Source organism: Bos indicus, chromosome 1, assembly GCF_029378745.1.
Source record: "Bos indicus isolate NIAB-ARS_2022 breed Sahiwal x Tharparkar chromosome 1, NIAB-ARS_B.indTharparkar_mat_pri_1.0, whole genome shotgun sequence".
In the NCBI taxonomy this organism is placed as follows: domain Eukaryota; kingdom Metazoa; phylum Chordata; class Mammalia; order Artiodactyla; family Bovidae; genus Bos; species Bos indicus.
In genome coordinates, this window is record NC_091760.1 from 149,854,392 (window position 1) to 149,875,901 (window position 21,510).

At 40.6% G+C, this 21,510-nt stretch overlaps 1 long non-coding RNA gene across 1 annotated transcript; it reads left to right on the top strand.

Moving 5' to 3' along the window:
* The first annotated feature begins 698 nt into the window (after positions 1 to 698).
* Positions 699 to 18,253, top strand: LOC139180205 (uncharacterized). The gene is made up of 3 exons (XR_011564533.1): positions 699 to 834; positions 1,777 to 1,830; positions 17,865 to 18,253. It is a non-coding gene; the product is annotated as an uncharacterized lncRNA (long non-coding RNA).
* The last annotated feature ends 3,257 nt before the right edge of the window (positions 18,254 to 21,510 follow it).

Here is a 21,510-nt window from a genome sequence, read left to right on the forward strand (position 1 = left end):
GTTTTTTGACCTAATTTTTAGAAATGTGCTGCTTAGTTTGCAACATATGAGGATGTTCTGTTTACCTGGATGTTACTAATTTCTAGGAAAATTTCACTAGGGCCTGAGCATATTCTCTTTATAATGACTATCTTTGAAATTTGTTGAGATTTGCTTTATGCTCAGTGAATTATCATTTTTGGTAGAGATATTGTGAACACTTCAGAAGAATGGAAGTTTTATATGTATAAGACACACAGACACACATACATATATATGCATGTGTGCATATACGTGTGTCTAGTCACTTCATGTCTGACTCTTTGTGAACCCATGGGCTCTGGTATCTCCCTGATCAAAGGGTACAAACATATATGTATATACAAATCATGCAAATAAACTGATGTAATTAACTTGCGTAGATCACTGTATATATATTTGCATTATTTGCATTGATCAGATAATCTGTACTGTTACTGATTTCGTATGTCACATGTTGTGTTTTCCAAAGATAGCTGCAAAAATACCTCCCACCATACAAGGTATTCAACAATGTGCCCTGGCTGCTCTTCCCATCCAGAGATGAGGTCGATTGCTCCCTTTGAACCTAGTGGGTTTGGGATGACTTCAACAATAGAGAATGGGAAGAATCCAACCATGTGACTTCCAAGGCTAGGTCATAAGTGTGATTCGGTGTCTGTCTTGTTTGCTGGCAAACGCGCCCTTAAGAGCCCTCAGCTGCCATTGAAGAAGGGCTGGATCCCAGGGCACTGTGTCATGGGGTGGACACGTGCAGACATTCTGGTCAGCAGTCCTAGCCTTCCGAGCTTCTCCAGACTCTGAGTGGGTCTTCAGGTAACTCCAGCTCTTAGTCACCGAGCCCCTTTAGCCTTCACATCTTCCCAGCTGAGGCCTCACACATCTCGAGGCAGACGCAGCTACCCTTTCCTGGAGTTGCTGTTTAGTTGCTCTTTCGCTTCTGATCTTTGCAGCCCCGTGGACTGTAACCCTCCAGGTTCCTCAGTCCATGCGATTTCCCAGGCAAGAATATTGGGGTGGGTTGCCATTTCCTTTTCCAGGGTTGTTTTTTTTTTTTTTTTTTCTGATGCTGGGATCAAACCCACGTGTCCTGCATTGGCAGGCGGGTTCTTTACAGCTGAGCCACCAGGGAAGGCCCACAGCTATCCCTACTGTGTTGCATCTGAATTGCTAACCCACAAAATCTGTTAGCATGACAAGATTATTGTTTTAAGCTGTTGAGTTTGGGGCTCATTTGTTTGGCAGCAGTGGTGCCTGGGGTAGAAATGTAGGATTTGGAATCAGGGTGCTACCCATGACCAAAACCTAACACAGCCAGCATGGGTCTCAGGACCAACACAGAGCAGAAGCTGGAAAGGCCAGTGAGGAGACTATTAGTGTAATACTATTAGTGTATACAAAGTCCCTTGAGAAGTTATTATTATAGGCGGGAGACCGGTAGGATATTATTAGTGGACTGAAAAAAGGTAAGCCTTTTATGTCATGCCATGATGTGTGGCAACTATTCCCTGTGGTGATATAGAAAATGCACCTAATGAATCAATGGATTTGCCTAAGGAGCTATCTGGGCAAAATCTTAAAAGTGCCAAGTCTTTTTACTTGGTCACAAACAATAAAAGAGCAAAACTTTTTCAAGAAAAATTTTAAAACTATAAAGGAGCCAGATTTTCGGAGTTAAAGAATTATTCCACTCAGAGCAAAAGATTTTCAAAGTAAGAAAGATAATTTTGAAAGATAAATGCACCCCTGTATTCACAGCAGCAGTATTCCCAATAGCCAAGACGTGGAGACGACCTGGATGTCCATCGACAGGTGAGTGGATAAAGCAAGTGTGGTGCATGTCTACAATGGAATATGCTCTGTCTTAAAAACAAAACAATGCCATGTGCAGCAACGTGGATATAAATAGAGATGATCATACCAGGTGAAGGAAGTCAGAAAGAGAAAGACAAATACAATATGATCTCACTTATATGCAGAATCTGAAAGGTGACACTGATGAAGCTATCTAAAAAAACAGAAACGGACAGATGAGTGAACAGACTTGTGGCTGCCGAGGAGGAGGGGGCGGGAGAGGGATGGACGGGCAGCTCGGGATGAGCAGCTGCGAACAGTTACACAGAACGGGCGACAGCAAAGTCCTGCTGTGCAGTGCTGTGTGTTCAGTCTCCCGTGAGAAACCACAATGAAAAAGAATACACATTTGAAAAATAGAAATAAATTAAAAAGAGGACAGAATCTCCTGGGAAGTATCAAATATAGGATTTTTTGTCAGGAAAACATCTCAAAGTTTAGCGGTGATTTCATTAAATTCCCAATTGACTGGAATGCCTAAGGATTTAATCTTACGCCTAAATCAGTGTTAAAAAATTAAAGCTCAATTTTAAAAACTAATGGTTTTTAAATCAAAGTTGTTCAATGTTTCCAAATTAGATTACTCATTTTTGTACATGTATATGCATAAAAAATTTCTAGAGGCCTATACACTGACATGTAAACAAAGGATACCTCTGGGACACAGAATGAAGAATATAGGAAAGGGGGAAATTTTCTTTCTGTTTCTATATATTTATTTTCTCTTTTTTTTTTCAATGAGAACGCGTTAATTTTATGAAGGTTAATTTGACTTTCTCAGTGAATGTAGTAACACGTGTGGTTTTATGTTCTTGCCTCAGTTGAATCTACCAACCATAGTTTAACCTTCATTTGAGAAATTGTCATTTTATGCTCTTCACAGTTTCATTATTTGCTCAATACATGTGTAGATATGTGATGGACTCAATCTATTCTTATGTGGAACATAATTTCAAAGTACTTTTGCAACCTAACCTTTTATATATAATGTTTATTGATTTCCTCTTGGTTTCTCTTCTAAATGTAAAATTGTTTTCTGAAAAGAATGTAAAAACTTCCCAATGAAGTCGTGACAACATAAAGATGTCCTCAACTACAGGCATTATTTGAAATCATTCTCAAAGTGCCAACCAATGCAAAAGGGGAAAAGATACAAGAGGAGAAAACAAACAGTCATTTGTGGGTCGTAGTCTTGTCTACACAGAAAACCTGAAAGAATAAAAATCTATTGGAACTGGTAGTAACGGTCATTAAGGTACCAACTTCTAGATAAATATGTCCCCATACCAACTGCTAAGAGAAAAAAAATGCTTTGCTTCATTAAAGATAACATTTGTCTATACTAGCAATAACCAATAAGAAAACATTCTTAAAAGGAAGAAAAAATTCCATTCCCAATAGCAACAAAACATTAAAATATAGTAGAAGTTCAATAACAAATGTTTGAGACCTTTTTGAAGAAAACCATGAGCATTACTGAAAGACATTTGGAGTATATAACGGAATTTCCGTTCTTGAATATGAGCGCGACACTCAGTGGACACGTGTTTTGTGGCAGGCACTGTGCCACTCACTTTATGGGTGTTATACATCATTCTCATGAGTCCCATGACACGGATACTGTTATTACCTCTGCTTGAAAGATGAGGAAACTTAAGGTTCAGAAGATGAACTGACTGGCCGAAGGAGAAAAGCTGTCTTTGTTTCTGTTCTGTTCAGCTGCTAAGTCGTGTCCAGCTCTTTGAGACCCCATGGACTACAGCCCACCAGGCTTTCCTGTCCTTCACTGTCTCCTGGAGTTGGCCCGAATTCATGTCCATTGAGTCAGTGATGTTATGTAACCATCTCATCCTCTGTTGTCCCCTTCTCCTCCTGCCCTCAGTCTTTCCCAGCATCAGGGTCTTTTCCAGTGAGTCAGCTCTTCATATCAGGTGGCCAAAGGATTGGAGCTTCAGCATCAATTCTTCCAATGAATATTCAGTGTTGATTTCCTTTAGGATTGACTGGTTTGATCTCCTTGCAGTCCAAAGGACTCTCAAGTGTGTTCTCCAGCACCAAAATTCAAAAGCATAATTCTTCAGTGTTCAGACTTCTTTATGGTTCAACTCTCACATCCTTATAGTTTTCCTTCCAAGGAGCAAGCATCTTTCAATCTCATGGCTTCAGTCACCATCCACAATGATTTGGGACCCCAAGAAAATAAAATCTGTCACTGTTGCCACTTTTTCCCATCTATTTGTCATGAAGCGATGGGACTGGATGCCATTATCTTTATTTTTTTTTAATCTTAGTTTTCTGAATGTTGAATTTTAAGCCAGCTTTTTCACTCTCCTCTTTCACCCTCATCAAGAGGCTCTTTAAAGTTCTTCTTCACTTTCTGCCATTAGAGTGGTATCATCTGCATATGTGAGGTTGTTGATATTTCCCCTGGTAATCTTGATTCCAGTTTGTGATTCATCCAGCCCAGCATTTTGCATGATGTATTTTGCATATAAGGTAAATAATCAGGGTGACAATATACAGCTTTGTCGTACTCCTTTCCCAATTTTGAGCCAGTTCACTGTTCCATACCTGATTCTGTTGTTTCTTGGTCCTCATATAGGCTTCTCAGGAGGCAAGTAAGATGGTCTGGTATGCCCATCTCTCTAAGAATGTTCACAGTTTGTTGTGACCCACACAGTCAGAGGCTTTAGCATAGTCAGTGGAGCACAAGTAGCTGTTTTTCTGGAATTCCTTTGTTTTCCGTATGATCCAATGAATATTGGCAAATTGATCTCTGGTTCTTCTGCCTTTTCTAAACTCAGCTTGTACATCTGGAAGTTCTCGGTTCATGTACTGCTGAAGCCTCGCTGGAAGGATTTTGAGCATAACCTTGTTAGCATGTGAAATGAGTGCACTGTGTGAGAGTTTGAACACTCTTTGGCATTGCCCTTCTTTGTTTAGTGCCTGTTTAATTGTCACTTTCTCATGCTGCCTTGTCATTTCTTCCCAAATGGTTATAGAGTCAATGAAATTCCAAGCAAAATCTTAAGAGGAAGATTTTTGAAACTTAAAACTTCATCTGGAAGAGTAAATGTGAAAAACTGCTAAGATGTCTTTTAAAAGAAGACTAATGAAGAAGAAACTGCTCTAGTAGGGCTTAAAATAGTGTCATTAGAGGGGTGTGATAGAGGCAGAGAAACAAATTCATGTATTGACTTGACAATGTTGTTATTTCAAATTTGGAGTGAAGTAAATTCAACAAATGGTATGGAAACAACTGGATATCCAGTTGCAAACTGTGAGACTAGCTAGCTTCTTAAAAATAAAAAATAAAATGAAATGAAAATGAATTGAAGTTCTAAATCAAGTGATAAGAACACGAACAGAAAATATAGGAGAACATACATAAGCATGGGCTTCCCAGGTGATGCTAGTGGTGAAGAAACTTCCTGCCAATGAAGGAGACCAGGGTTCAGTCCTGGGTGGGGAAGAGTCTCTGGAGGAAGGCACGGCAACCCACTCCAGCGTTCTTGCCTGGAGAGTCCCATGGACAGAGGAGCCTGGCGGGCTACAGTCCATGGGGTCGCAAGAGTCGGACACGACTGAAGTGACTGAGCACGCACACACACGTACACAGGACAGTCTTTCTAAGTGAGACATTAAATGTCTGGGTTCTGAGCACTTCTCTAGCCAATTATTGGAATCCAAGGAGAGGGGGGTTGGAACCTCCCGTCTATAGCCAGTGGGTCCGAAACAGGAGTGACAACTTGGACTTGCCACTGGTCTTGGCCACTGAACCACCAGGGAAATCGCTCATTATTTCATTTAATTCTTACCACAACTCCATGAGGTTGGTTTTAATTTTTAAACTAATTTTCTGTTTCAGAGTAATTTTGGATTTATAGAAAAATGGCAAAGACAGTACAGAGAATTCCTGTGTACTCTATACTCAGTTTCCTTTCTTATTTATATTTTCCATTAATATAGTACATTTGTCAAAATTAAAGATCTAATGTTGATACAGTTTATTAATTGACTATAGACTGTGTGTGTCTATATGTGATCAGTGGAGTCTGACTCTTTGCGACTCAGCCAGGCTCCTCTGCCCATGGGATTTCCCAGGCAAGAATACGGGAGTGGGTTGCCATTTCCTTCTCCAGGGATGGAATCCAAGTCTCTTGTGTCTCCTTCATTGGCAGACAGATTCTTTATCACCAGCACCACCTGGGAAACTCTTATTAACTAAAGTTCATATTGATTCATATTGTAAGCAGATCAGGTAGGAGGTTCTGGGGAAGAGCCAGGCATGGCTTTCTTGACAGAAGAGAAGCCATTTTTGGTGTAAGCCATTCTATGATCTAAGCCCAGCCACAGTGCTTGCCCTTGAAAGGTCTCAGTAATGAATGATCTTAAGGGAAATGAGAGAACACAGGAACTATGGAAAAGCAGTCAAGAAACAACATTCAGTGATTAAAACAGAGGCTTACTTCCTCCTCAAGGTATCTGGTAGGTAACAGTCTGACACGTTACCTTTGAGGTCTTCAGGAACCGAGGCCCGCATCCTGCTGGAGAGTGGAAGGACGATGCTGATTTCTTCTGACTTTAAACTACTAAAGCTTGGATTCTGTGGACCCTTGCCCTAATTCTATGTTGAATTCTCATCTGCACCAGCCCCTTCATGAATGTGCATACACCATCGAAGCCCCTCCATGAATATTCATGAATCCTTAGCTTAAAACTTCCCAACTTTGCTGTTTAGAGAGACACGGCTTTGGAGAAGATCCCCAGTGTGCTCCTTACTTGCTACAAATATGATAAATCCTTCCTTCTTCTGCTCTCTGCCGCGGTTGTGTCTTTCGGTTCAACACCCACCAAGAGGCAAACTCAGGTTTCCGGTAACAATATGATTTTTATCAACGTCCTTTATCGTGTTCCAGAATACATTACATTTAGTCGTCATGTCTTCTTATTCCCCTCTTGGCTGCAACAGCTTCTCAGCCTTTCCTTGTTTTTGCTAACCTTGACCATTTTGAGGAGATGGCCCTTGAATTTAAGAAAACCTTTTAAACGTGCTTTTCTATAAGAATTTAGAATGAATCAGTATAACTTTTTTCTTTGGAGCCAGGTAAGATCTTAAGGATCTCATGTTTGTAGCAATATTCTGAAATTTGAGTGCTAGTTTATCATTAACCTTCTCTTTACAGGCTTCTGTTTTATTCCTTAAAAATTCTTTCTCAAATGTCTTAACATTAAAATATAAGTATAAATTTAACTGGGATTTTTTTTTTCACTACTTTTACATGTTTTTAATACCCTTTTCTTTCTTGGCTTCCTTGTTTTTTCCTGAAGGAAATACTTTCAAGAAAAATGACTAGGTGAGAAACTTTCTAAGTGCTGTATGTCCATGTTTTCTTTAATATGCAAAGTGAAGATACTGGTATCTATCCTGTAAATATTTGAAGATTAGGTGAGGCCAGAGTTAAGCTTTTAGGAATGTGTCTGGCACGTTAGAAGCAATCAGTGTTAGCTTTTGTTACTGTTGCAGTGACTATGAATTGTTTTGTAATTACAAAGAAGAATATACACAGACAAATGCAAATAAGGAAGTTAGTGGCAAGATAATGAAGAAATATAACATATATATATAAATATATAATCTATAATAAAGAAAGAGATTAGACAGAGCAACAGAATAGGTGACGCAACCCCTGTAATCAACATGGTAAATATGGAAAAAGCATGATCATTTGCCAGCCACTTTAACCTGGGTTATGCGGTCAGCTATAGCCCAGAAAGCCACGTGGGCATTCAAAGCCACACAGCTCATCTGTCTCCTCAGAGGTCACTGGAGTTTATCAGCTGTTGTGTACCCTTAGCATGAGTCAGGAGGGTTCCAGGGAAATGTCTTTCTAGTGACAAGGACTGACAATTTAGTTCAAAAAAGAATAAACACAAAATAACACTTGAGAAGCATATGTCATGTCGAATGCAGACTGAGTCTTTCAGAGGAAGGTAAAAAGCATCTAGCTATTCTTTACACAGACCAAAATTTCTTCAGTCGATTCTTTGTTGTTCGTGAGCAAGGAGAGAGAACAAATTGTTATGCCCGATACCAGATTTCAGGACTGGAATTTTGTGGTGTGATTCATGTGGCTATATTTAATAATTGCAGAGTCACAGAGTAGCTCCAGTTGGAGTTCAGGGACGCCTTCACCCCAGGGGTCCCTCTCCTCCAGGGCCCTGCTTAGAAACCCTTAGAGCATGGTCTTGGTACCGCATAGAAACTCCTTCCCCCTTAAGCGGCTATCCGGTGATTCCTTCAGGATCAATGCCGGTGAAACACATCTAGGTCTTCATTTTAACTTAAGGACGTGTTGCCCTTATAACTATAAAGTGTGTACCTCTCTTGATCTTGTTAAAGGTCTGTGATCAGTTGGGAATTTTTAATACCAGGCCTCTGGTAGTTTCCTGTGCTCAGCTAGTAGAATTCTGGAATGGGAGGAATACACACACAAAAAGAGAAAAGAAGTCAGATTTTAAAAAATGTGTGGGTTTGTAATCATTAGGGTAGGATATTGTGCTTGAATCTTCTTAGGATGTACTTATAAATGTTGATGGAATAATATTTAAATAACAAAAGACGTGGCTTCATCAATTGGTACTTTAAAAGCTTTTGCAGGAAAGAGATAAAGGATAATGTGGCTAATAAAGGAAATGCTGATAAGTATTAAAAAGAACAGAACACTTTTGATGGCTTCACACTCCAAATGGAAGCCTGGGAAATAAGTGAACACAAAATAAAACAGCTGGGTGGACTCAAAGGAAATAAGAAAGGTTCCCCCACCCCAATACATTTCTCCAAACAGAAACTTAAGAGGAAAAATAAAATTGCTCCCAATCATTACAGGGGAACATTTAAGAATTCTAATATTGTAAATAGACATCCAGGCTGAGTTTTCCATGCAAAGCTAGAGCAGGAAATAAATCCTTAGGTATCAACTAAGGGACTAATACAACAATTAGACTATTTTCAGAGGTTTAAAGTAAATCACTTCAAAATGAATCCGCCACAGGTATAAAAAAAAGAAGAAGAAAAAAAATAATAAATAAAGTAAATCACTAAAAATAAAACTGCAAAAACAACATAATGAAGACATTTTGTCAGATGTCACACATGACAACATATATACATACCTGGCTTTTTTTGAGATCGAATGAGACATAAAGCACTTTGAAACCGTAAAACATCACTCAAATGTGTGGCAATATCAGGGTTATGTGGGAAATAAAAGCATCAGAACTCTTCACCCTTCTCCCATTTCCCATTCCTTACATTTACCTTAAAATGCAAGAGTTTATTTCTAACCAAGAAACTTGAGAGGCTGCCTAATGTAAAATGGAACACGCAAAATCTGGCTTTTCCTTATTCTCTTATTGTTCAGTCGTGAAAAGATTTGTTTTTCCGGTTGTCATTTAAAAATAGTTTTGGAGAATTTCAAGCAGTCTTAGAAAGAATTGTATGATGAAGTCCAAGTACTTACTCGTCCCTTAGCTTCAGCACTTATTAATTTTTGCCCAGTCATGTGTGCTTAGTCGCTCAGTCCTGTCTGACTCTCTGTGACCCCATGGACTGCAGCCCACCAGGCTCCTCTGTTCATGGGGATTCTCCAGGCAAGAACATTGGAGTGGATTGCCATGCCCTTCTCCAGGGGATCTTCCCAACCCAGGGATCAGACCCAGGTCTCCTGCATTGTTGGCAGATTCTTTATTGTCTGAGCCACCAGGAAAGCTTAATATCATAATGGCATCTTAAAATAGGAGCAATTCTTTAATTTCACCCCAAACCAGTCAGTGCTTCATTTCCTTGATTGTCCTATAGTTTTTTTTTTAACAAGTGGTTTGGATCAGGATCCAAAAAGCGACTTATCACTGTGGTTGATTGAGTACCTCTTAAGTCTAAAAACCCGTAGGTGCCATACAACATGGCACATTAACTATAGCCCCAATTTTTAAAAAAAATCTATGGCTGCTACAATGATCTCTCCATCTCCCCCCTACTTCCTGCAGGTCTGACCTAGGACTCAGGACCTCACCCTCTGCCTGAAAAGGGCTCTTCCTTGAATTCCCTTCTTCTTCACTTATCTCCAGGCTCCACAGACTCTGAGGATCTAGCAAAGTTGTTAGGACCTACAAGTGAATGAGAAAACTGTTTTTAAAAGCCTCCAACATCCACTTGTCCTTAATCCTTAAAGCCTGCGTTGGTCACTGGTATTAGAAACATGGAGGACACTCTTGTAGAAATTTCTGTGTAAATGTAAAGTGGTATCGTTATCATTGTAGAATGTTTTGGAAGGGAGAGCATTACACAGGAAGGACCAAGAAAACTGAACCATGAGCAACAGATGTTGTCACCTTCTGGGCATCCTTAACTTAACCAGATAATTATTCTCAGGCTCAGAAACCTCTGGGACAAGAAGCCATGGCTATAAGCCAAGAGAGAAAAAATTGGATATTTCCTTGATACCCATTTAAGAGAGGAAAACCAGTTAGAGAGTAGATCATTTAAGTAAAGGAAATGAGAAAGCACCACCAAGTCAGTGTCCAGTTATTCAATAGGATAACAGTATAAATCATGCAATAAATGTAGTCTCTTGCTTAACTCCAAAGTTTTAGGAATTGTCTCATTAAGTTTTCAGCAGTAAAGAATTAGAGAAGTGAGTGAATCTATGCCTCCCACTTCCGTTCTTCTCCCAGATGAGAAAATGGTGGTGGCCTAGAGGGGCTATGAGATTTGCCCCAGATTGATCCACTTACCTGCAGAGTGCAATACTTTGGCCACCTGATGCAAAGAACTGACTCGGAAAAGACTCTGATGCTGGGAAAGACTGAAGGTGGGAGGAGAAGGGGTCGACAGAGGATGAGATGGTTGGATGGCATCACCGACTCCATGGACATGAGTTTGAGCAAGCTCCGGGAGATGGTGATGGACTGGGAAGCCTGGAGTGCTGCAGTCCATGGGGTCGCAGAGTCGGACACAACTGAGCGACTGAGCTGACTGACCTGCAGAGTTGGGAGAGAGACAGACCCCCTGATGTCTAGTCGAGGGCTCTCTCTGTCTCTCCTGCCTTCCTTCTATCAGGTTCCAAGAGAGACCTTACAAAGTGTTTGGAGCAACTTGAACGAATTAACACCAGCACTGAAGATGGCCTGAGATCACTTACAGTCTTGTACCTGGAGGCTCCCCTGTAGGGGAGGAAGGTTTTTCCCTCCACCCTTCTAGGTTTGATAGCTGAGTCTGTGACAAAGACAGCAGGCAGGTTGAGAGCCAAAAAGGCGTACGCACATATTCATTTTACTGTCATGTGTGTGGGCATCACAAGAAAAGAAGCGAGTACTCAATAAACTGGTGTGACTGGGGCCCTTGCTGCTACGCCATGCTCAGTGGCCTCCAACTCTCTGGGAGCCTTTGGACTAGAACCCGCCAGGCTCCTCTGTCCACGGGAATTTCAGAAGTGGGATGCCATTTCCTCGTCCAGGGGATCTTCTCAACCCAGGGATCAAACCTGTGTCTCCTGCATTGACAGGCAGACTTTTTACCCCTGAGCCATTAGGAAAGCCCCACTGGGGAACTTGCTGCTGCTGCTGCTAAATCACTTCAGTCATGTCCAACTCTGTGCGACCCTATGAACAGCAGCCCACCAGCCTCCTCTGTCCTGGGATTCTCCAGGCAAGAATACCAGAAGGGGTTGCCATTTCCTTCTCCACTGGGGAGCTTAAGTACCGTCAGTTGGAGAAGAGGAGAGAGGATGTAGCCAGTTCAGAGAAGAGCAAAATATTTTTAGGAAAGGTGAAGGCACCCTAAGAGGAACAGATGGGAGACGTGATGGTTTGTGAGGAGTCTGTCTGGTTTTGGGGCCAACGTCTGGTCTCTTGTCTTGGGATAAGGCTGGATCTTCCCAGCTGATGACCCTCCCGGAGAGGGAATTTAAGTCGACTGAGTTCCTTTTGGAGGATCTGACTGTAGGGAGCTGAGAGGGGATTCAGAGAAAGCCTCTGCCTGAGTGCTGCTTTTCCAGTGGCTTTAGCTCAAAATAATTAGTGTCCTAAAGAAACATATTTTGGGGTGGTATGTCCTGAACTCCTTCACCATTTACTAAATGTTTGTTGAGTATCCCTATGTCACAAGAATACTTGGGGATCTCTTTTGATTTTAGCATTAGGCTTGTTTCTGCCTCAATGCCAGGGGAGCCAGGTTCTATCCCTGGGTCAGGAGGATCCCCTGGAGGAGGAGATGGCAACCCACTCCAGCCTTCTTGCCTGGAGAATCCCATGGACAGAGGAGCCTGGCAGGTTATAGTCCATGGGGTCGCAAAGAGTCGGACTCGACTGAGAGCCTTTCACTCTTGTTTCTCTGAATTCAAGCCTCACAGTGTATCTTCAGGTGGAATACTCTGGAAGGTGGGGTTTCTGTCTCCACTTGAGTGCCGGTATTCGCATCATCACCCCTTATCTGCTCCTCCTTGCACCGTCCTCTACCTCCTTGTCTCCCCCTGACAACGGAGGATCAACTTTTTGTTGTGTAGAGGGTGGCCACACCTGGCTGTCAGGAAGGTAAAAAGAGACGTCTTCTAGAGGTGTGCAGGCCGCTGCCTGCCCTTGAACTCTTTCTTTTCTGCTTACTTCAGAACTGTCATTTGAAAGGTACCTTTCATTATCAACTTGGTCCAACCCCTTCTTTTTATAGATAAGAATGCTGGAGCCTAGGGAGGCGGGGGTCTGGCTCAAGGTCGCCCGAAGCGTCCATGGCAGAGCCGGGCTCAGAAGCCGGGTCCCCACGCTGCTCTGTCTGTGGATCCTGCTTTATCACACAGGACAATCCAATCTATTCAGCAACGGAGGGATTTGTGTGGAAACGGCTTCCATTTGTGTTTGAGATAACCGACACAGAATTTCTTGGGTAGATGACAGGGGAAAAAAATCCCCACTGGGAACACATTTAAAATGAAAAGCTGTGAAAATGTACGCCTTTCCGAGAAAAGGTGTTTAACCTGCTTCCTGGAGTGGCTTGTGTTGGGAACACTTAGTAAGCACATGCTGACCCAATTAACACAGGGGAGGCATCAGACTCCGGCCGAAAGAGACCTAAGAGAGAAAGGCATTTTTTTAGGAAAAGTACACCAATACCATCTTCATTTTTTCCATTTTACTTTGTTTATTAAGGTAATATGTGCCCATAGGGACAGTTTCAGTAGGAATCTGAATCTAATTATGAGGAAACATCCAGAGGTGAGCCATTCGAAGAGCCAACTGGAGCCCTGCCTTCAAAACAGACAGCATCATTACAGAACAGAAAAAAGCCTAGCAGGGCAGGGATTCTTCTATCCTTGAAGAGTCCAAAGAGATAAAACACCCAAGCACAAACTCTGAAATCTGATTAAACCCTGGACGGAACGAAAAGATATACAAACAATATTTGGGGGACTATTTGAGGAAATGTGACTGTGGATCGTCTGTCGGTCCATCTGGGAGATCACAGGGGGTCACTGTGGATTTCCTTAGATGCGGGGATGACACTCTGTGTGTGGAGAAGAATGTCCTTGTTCTCAAGAGACACCAGCTGGAGTATTTATGAATGAAGCTTTGTGATGTTTTCAACTCACTTGAAGCGGTGCAGAAAAAAAATGAGGGAGAGAGAAAGCGAATGTGGAACCCAGGCTAAGAGTATATGGATACGACTTACTGTGCTATTCTTTACCTTTTATATAGATTTGAACACTTTCAAGAGAAAAATCAGAGACAAAAGTCGAGTGGGAAAAATCTCACTGCAAAAAATGTGGTCTCCTGTGTCTGCCCACTTCCTGTTGCCCACGTTACCTGCTTTCAGTGTATTTTGTTGCTTAATCTGGTACATACCTCCAAACGTAAAAATAAATGCAGATACTGCTGCTTTTGGGTCTACAATTTTAGATCTATCTAATACCTTTCTAGGATAATAGGTGACACTTTCAGCTCTTTTGCAGTGAGACCCATGTTTGACCTTTTTACTCTCGCAACTAGATGACGTAAGGCCATACACTGATTAACAAGTGAGTACACAATGATGACAGTTCCTTATCTGTAAAAATGACCTTTTAATTTGACTTAGTTGCTTTCTTTCTTCAGTTGCCTTGCTTTTTATGAGCTACTGTTAAGTGTTTTCTCACCTAAAAATAACAGCTCTGTAACATCCCACTCAATGCCATTTCCCCATACGTCCTCCCTGATAGCTCAGCTAGTAAAGAATCTACCTGCAATGCAGGAGACCCCGGTTCAATTCCCGGGTCAGGAAGATCCCCTCGAGAAGGGATAGGCTACCCACTCCAGTACTCTTGGGGTTCCCTGATGGCTCAGCTGGTAAAGAATCTGCTTGCAATGCAGGAGACCTGGGTTCAATCCCTGGGTTGGGAAGATCCCTTGGAGGAGGGAAAGGCTACCCATTCCAGTATTCTGGCCTATACAGTCCATGGGGCCACAGTGGGACACGACTGAGCAACTTTCCCTCCTCTTCCTTAGGACACCTGATGTGGAGATCTCCCAGCACCTGTCTGGGTCTGGACTGCGTGCTGCTCAGGGTTCCCGTCCTACAGTTAACTGACTTTCCTCCACCACCACCCTGCGAATTCCTACACCATCTCACACGTGTGCATCCCAGATTTTCTGGATTCCATGTTTTCTTTGCTTCCTTATCTGATAGCTATCTGTGTATTGTTGAGCAGTTGAATTCCATTCCAACTCCTGACCCTTGGTTTGTGACCTTTTTCTCTCTAAAAATTCTTGGGATATTTCTTTCCCTCTGACGTCCTGACTTTGCACCGCGGTGCTCTTTGATGTCGGTCTTTTCTATTCATCACGCCTGGCACTCAGTGGAATTTTTCACTTGAGGACTTGTGTTCTTCGCTTCTGGGAGAATTTATTGAACTGTTTCTTCATTAATTTCCTTCTTTTCTTTTCTCTGGTCTGTCTTTCCATGACTCCTGTCACCCAGATTGGAGCTTCCACATTGAGCTTCTACTTTTGTTACTTTTTTCTTCTGTGGAACATATTCTTTTTGCTCTACTTTGAGAGAGATCTCTTTCAACTCTTTTACTGTTTTTTTTCATTTTTGCTATAATATATATCGAGAGCTATCATATTTTTAGTTTTCAAGGGCTCGTTCTTTTTCTCTAATTTGTTCCATTTTGAGCATACTATTCTTGTTTCATGGCTACGGTATTTCTCTTATTTTTCTGATGATATATTTTAATTAAAATGTTTTAAATTAAAAATTTTTTTATTGCAGTATGGTTGATTTGCAATATGGGCTTTCCTGGTGCTCAGACGGTAAAGAATCCTCCTGCAATACAGGAGACCTGGATTTGATCCCTGGGTCAGGAAGATTCCCTCGAGGAGGGCATGGCAACCCACTCCAGTATTCTTGCCTGGAGTATCCCATGGACAGAGGAGCTTGATGGGCTACAGTCCATGGTGCGCAGAGTCCGACACAACCGAGCGACTAACGCTTTCACTTTCACTTTGATTTACAATGTATAGTTTTTCCTCTGTTGTATAATACATCACTGTCATTTTATTTTACCCAGAATAGTTTGTATCTGTTAATCCTCTCCTTCTGTCTTCCCCCTGCCTGCGTCTCTCTCCCTGCTGGAAACCAGTAGTTTGTCCTCTGTATCTGTGACTCTGTTTCTATTTGTTATATTGTTTATATTTCACACGTGAGTGACAACAGGAGTATTTGTTGTTTCTGACTGATTTCACTTACGGCAACACCCTCTACGTCCATCCACATTGTTGCAAATGGCAGAATGTCATTCTTTTTTATGACTAAGATATATTCCACTGAGCATATATACAGCACACCTTCTTTACCCATTCATCAGTGGATGGACGCTTAGGCTGACGCCATATGTTGTCTACTATCGATAATGCTGCTATGAACCCTGGGCTGCACATAGCTTCTCAGATTAATGTTTCCATTTTCTTCAGATATATACCCAGGAGTGGGTTTGCTGGGTCATATGGTAACTCTATTTTTAGTTTTTTGAGGGACCGCCATACTCTTTTTCATAGTAACTGCATCAATTTACATTCCCACCATCAGTGTACTAGTCTCCCCTTTTCTATCCATCCTCAACAAATTTGTTGTTTGCAGACTTTTTGATGACAGCCATTTGACAGGGGTGAGATGATAGCTCATTGTGGTTTTGGTTTGCATTTCTCTGATGATTTAGCAGTGTTGATCATCTTTCCACGTGCCTGTTGGCAATCTGTATATTTGCTTTGGAAAAATGTCCATTCAGGTCTTCTGCCTATTTTTAATTGAGTTGTTTGGGGAGTTTTTGATATTGAGTTGTATGAGTTGTTTATATATTTTGGATATTAACTCCTTATCACTTGCAAATATTTTCTCCCTTTCAGTAAGTTGTCTTTTTGTTTTGTTTACAGTTTCTTTTGCTGTGTCAAAGCTTTTATATTTCATTCAGGTCTCATTTGTTTCTTTTGCCTTAGGAGAAGATCAAAAAACATTGCTTTGATTTATGCCAAAGAGTATTCTGCCCCTGTCCTCATCTAGAAATTTTATCATTCTAGGGATTGTATTTAGCTCTTTAATTGATTTTGAGTTTACTTTTATATCTGGTGTGAAAAAATGTTCTAATTTCAAATTCAATCTTTTACATGTAACTTTCCCAGCACCACTTATTGAAGAGACTGTCTTTTCTCCATTGTATATTTCTGCCTTTTTTACTGTGCATTAATTGACCACAAATCGGTTTATTTCTGGGCTCTCAACCTTGTTGCATTGATCTTTATGTTTGTTTTTGTGCCAATATCATACTGTTTTTATTACTTTTTCTTTGCAGTATAGTCTGAACTCAGAAAGGGTGATACACTCTGCTTTGTTCTTTTTCCTTAAGATTGCTTTGGCGGGGTGGGAAGAAGTAAATTAGGAGTTTGGGATTAATAGATACATACTAATGTGTATAAAATAGACCTACTAAATAGCACAGGGAATTATACTCTATTTTGTAATAACCTATAAGGAAAATAATCTGAAAAAATAGATATATATGTATGAATAACTGAATCACTTTGCTGTGCAACTGAAACTAACACAAAATTTTAAATCGACTATGGGGACAACAGAGGATGAGATGGTTGGATGGCATCACTGACTCAATGGACATGAGTTTGAGCAAGCTCCGAGAGTTGGTGATGGACAGGGAAGCCTGGCATGCTGCAGTCCATGGGGTTGCAAAGAGCGACTGAACTGAACTGATACATCATTAAACTGAGCGACTGAACTGAACTGATACATCATTAAAAATAAATTAATAAAAAAAAAGATTACTCTGGCAATTTGGGGTCTTTTGTGACTCCATATAAATTGTAGGATTATTTGTTCTAGTTCTGTGAAAAATGTCACTGATGTTTTGACAGAATTTGCATTAAGTATGCATGATGCTTTGCATATTATGAACATTTTAACAATATTAATTCGTTCAATCCATGAACATGGAATATCTTTTCAGTTCTTTGAATCACCTTCAGTTTCTTTCATCACTGTTTTTAATTTTCAGAATATAGGTCCTTCCTCTCCTTGTTATGTTTATTGCCAGGTATTTTATTCTTTTTGGTGCAATTTTAACCAAACTGTTTTCTTTGTGATAGTTCATTACTAGTGTTTAGAAAAGCAACATGCTTATCTTTACTAATAACGTATCCTGCAACTTTACTGAATTCATTTATTAATTCTAATAGGTTTTTTGGTGGAGACTTTGGGGTTTTCTCTATATAGTATCATGTCATCTGCAGATAGTGACAATTTTGCCTCTTCCTTTCTAATTTGGATGCATTTTATTTTTCTTTTCTGATTCTTACCACTAGGACTTCCAATACTATGTCGAATAAAAGTGGCAAGAGTATGCATCCTTGTCTTATTCCTTATTTTATTTTATTTCATTTTTTTTTCCCTTTAGGCGGCACCGCATCGTACGCAGTATCTTAATTCCCTGACCAGGGATTGAACCCACACCCTCCGCAGTGAAAGCTCAGAGTCTTAACCACAGGACCACCAGGGAAGTCCTTGTTCCTCATTTTAGAGGAAAGAAACTCAGCTTTTCACCATTGAGTATCCTGTTAGCTATGGATTTGTCACAAATGGCCTTTATTATATTGAAATACATTCCCTCTATACCAATTTTGATGAGAGTTTTTATTATGAATGGATGTTGAGTTTTGTCAAATGCCTTTTCTGCCTCTACTAAGGTGACCAGTGATTCTTATCCTTCTTTTTGTTAATGTGGTGCATCACATTGACTGATTTGTGTATATGGAACCATCCTGTGATGCTGAAATAAATTCAACTCGGTCATGGTGTATGATTCTTTTTACGTATTGTTGAATTTGCTTTGCAAGCACTTTGTTGAGATTTTTTTGCATCTATATTCATCAGAAATATTGGCTTGTAATTTTCTGTTTTTTGTAGTCTTTGGTTTTGTCCCTTATTTGTTTTCTGTCTGGATGACCTTTTCAGTGATGGGGTGTTAAACTTCTATTTTTATTTACTATTGTCAGTTTCTCCTTCCATGTCTTTTAATGTTTTATATATTTAGGTGCTCCTGACATATTAGGTCCATATATGTTAATGAGTGTTATATCCTCTTGAATCGATCCCTTTATCAAAAGGAGTACGTCAAGGCTGTATATTGTCACCCTGCTTATTTAACTTATATGCAGAGTACATCATGAGAAACGCTGGACTGGAAGAAGCACAAGCTGGAATCAAGATTGCCAGGAGAAATATCAATCACCTCAGATATGCAGATGACACCACCCTTATGGCAGAAAGTGAAGAGGAACTCAAAAGCCTCTTGATGAAAGTGAAAGTGGAGAGTGAAAAAGTTGGCTTAAAGCTCAACATTCAGAAAACGAGTATCATGGCATCCGGTCCCATCACTTCATGGGAAATAGATGGAGAAACAGTGGAAACAGTGTCAGACTTTATTTTTTGGGGCTCCAAAATCACTGCAGATGGTGACTGCAGCCATGAAATTAAAACATACTTACTCCTTGGAAGGAAAGTTATGACCAACCTAGATAGCATATTCAAAAGCAGAGACGTTACTTTGCCAACAAAGGTCCGTCTAGTCAAGGCTATGGATGTGAGAGTTGGACTGTGAAGAAGGCTGAGGGCGGAAGAATTGATGCTTTTGAAGTGTGGTGTTGGAGAAGACTCTTGAGAGTCCCTTGGACTGCAAGGAGATCCAACCAGTCCATTCTGAAGGAGATCAGCTCTGGGGTTTCTTTGGAAGAAATGATGCTGAAGCTGAAACTCCAGTACTCTGGCGACCTCATGCGAAGAGTTGACTCATTGGAAAAGACTCTGATGCTGGGAGGGATTGGGGGCAGGAGGAGAAGGGGATGACAGAGGATGAGATGGCTGGATGGCATCACCGACTTGATGGATGTGAGTCTCAGTGAACTCCAGGAGTTAGTGATGGACAGGGAGGCCTGATGTGCTGCGATTCATGGGGTTGCAAAGAGTCGGACACGACTGAGCGACTGATCTGAATGCTCTTGTTTGTCTTATATTATAGACTTTGTTTTAAAGTCTATTTGGTCTGATATGAGTATTACTACTCCAGATTTCTTATCATTTCTATTCACATAAAATATCTTTTTCCATCCCTCACTTTCTTTTTTTAAATTTTATTTTATTTTTAAACTTTACATAATTGTATTAGTTTTGCCAAATATCAAAATGAATCCGCCACAGGTATACATGTGTTCCCCATCCTGAACCCTCCTCCCTCCTCCCTCCCTATACCATCCCTCTGGGTCGTCCCAGTGCACTAGCCCCAAGCATCCAGTATCGTGCATCGAACCTGGACTGGCATCTCGTTTCATACATGATATTTTACATGTTTCAATGCCATTCTCCCAAATCTTCCCACCCTCTCCCTCTCCCACAGAGTCCATAAGACTGTTCTATACATCAGTGTCTCTTTTGCTGTCTTGTACACAGGGTTATTGTTACCAACTTTCTAAATTCCATATATATGCATTAGTATACTGTATTGGTGTTTTTCCTTCTGGCTTACTTCACTCTGTATAATAGGCTCCAGTTTCATCCACCTCATTAGAACTGATTCAAATGTATTCTTTTTAACGGCTGAGTAATACTCCATTGTGTATATGTACCACAGCTTTCTTATCCATTCATCTGCTGATGGACATCTAGGTTGCTTCCATGTCCTGGCTATTATAAACAGTGCTGTGATGAACATTGGGGTACACGTGTCTCTTTCCCTTCTGGTTTCCTCAGTGTGTATGGCCAGCAGTGGGATTGCTGGATCATAAGGCAGTTCTATTTCCAGTTTTTTAAGGATTCTCCACACTGTTCTCCATAGTGGCTGTACTAGTTTGCATTCCCACCAACAGTGTAAGAGGGTTCCCTTTTCTGCACACCCTCTCCAGCATTTATTATTTGTAGATTTTTGGATCGCAGCCATTCTGACTGGTGTGAAATGGTACCTCATAGTGGTTTTGATTTGCATTTCTCTGATAATGAGTGATGTTGAGCATCTTTTCATGTGTTTGTTAGCCATCTGTATGTCTTCTTTGGAGAAATGTCTATTTAGATCTTTGGCCCATTTTTTGACTGGGTCATTTATTTTTCTGGAGTTGAGCTGTAGGAATTGCTTGTATATTTTTGAGATGAGTTGTTTGTCAGTTGCTTCATTTGCTATTATTTTCTCCCATTCTGAAGGCTGTCTTTTCACCTTGCTAATAGTTTCCTTTGATGTGCAGAAGCTTTTAAGGTTAATTAGGTCCCATTTGTTTATTTTTGCTTTTATTTCCAATATTCTGGGAGGTGGGTCATAGAGGATCCTGCTGTGATGTATGTCAGAGAGTGTTTTGCCTATGTTCTCCTCTAGGAGTTTTATAGTTTCTGGTCTTACGTTTAGATCTTTAATCCATTTTGAGTTTATTTTTGTGTATGGTGTTAGAAAGTGTTCGAGTTTCATTCTTTTACAAGTGGTGGACCAGATTTCCCAGCACCACTTGTTCATCCCTCACTTTCACTCTGTGTGTATCTTTAGCTCTAAAGTGGGTCTCTTGGTAGCAGTGTATAGATGGGTCTTATTTTTACTCCATTAGCCATTAGATATCTTTTGCCTGGAGCATTTAGTTCATTGACATTTATGGTGATTATTGACAGGGATGTGCTTATAGATGTATTGTTGTTTGCTTCCCGGTTGCATTTTGTAGTTCTCCGTCCTTCTTTCTTTTAATTTGCTCCTCTGTGATGTTGTGACTTTCTTTCGTGGCATGCTTGTGCTCCTCTCTCTCCAGTTTTTACGTATCTATTGTGGGTCTTCGTTTGTCTTTGAAGATCAGAAATCTTAGAGATTATGTCCTCATGTTTGTCCTTTTTGGTGAGTTTTTTCCTGGAACAGAAGATTTCCTTAGAATCTGCAATTGAAGTTCTCTTTCATTTTTGGAGAGTTGTCTTGAACTATATCTCTAAATACTTTTTAACACTCCTTCCTCCCTTTGTTTTTTTTTTTTTAATCTTTTTCTAATGGTATGAAGAATATGCATGTTGGATCTTCTCTGTCT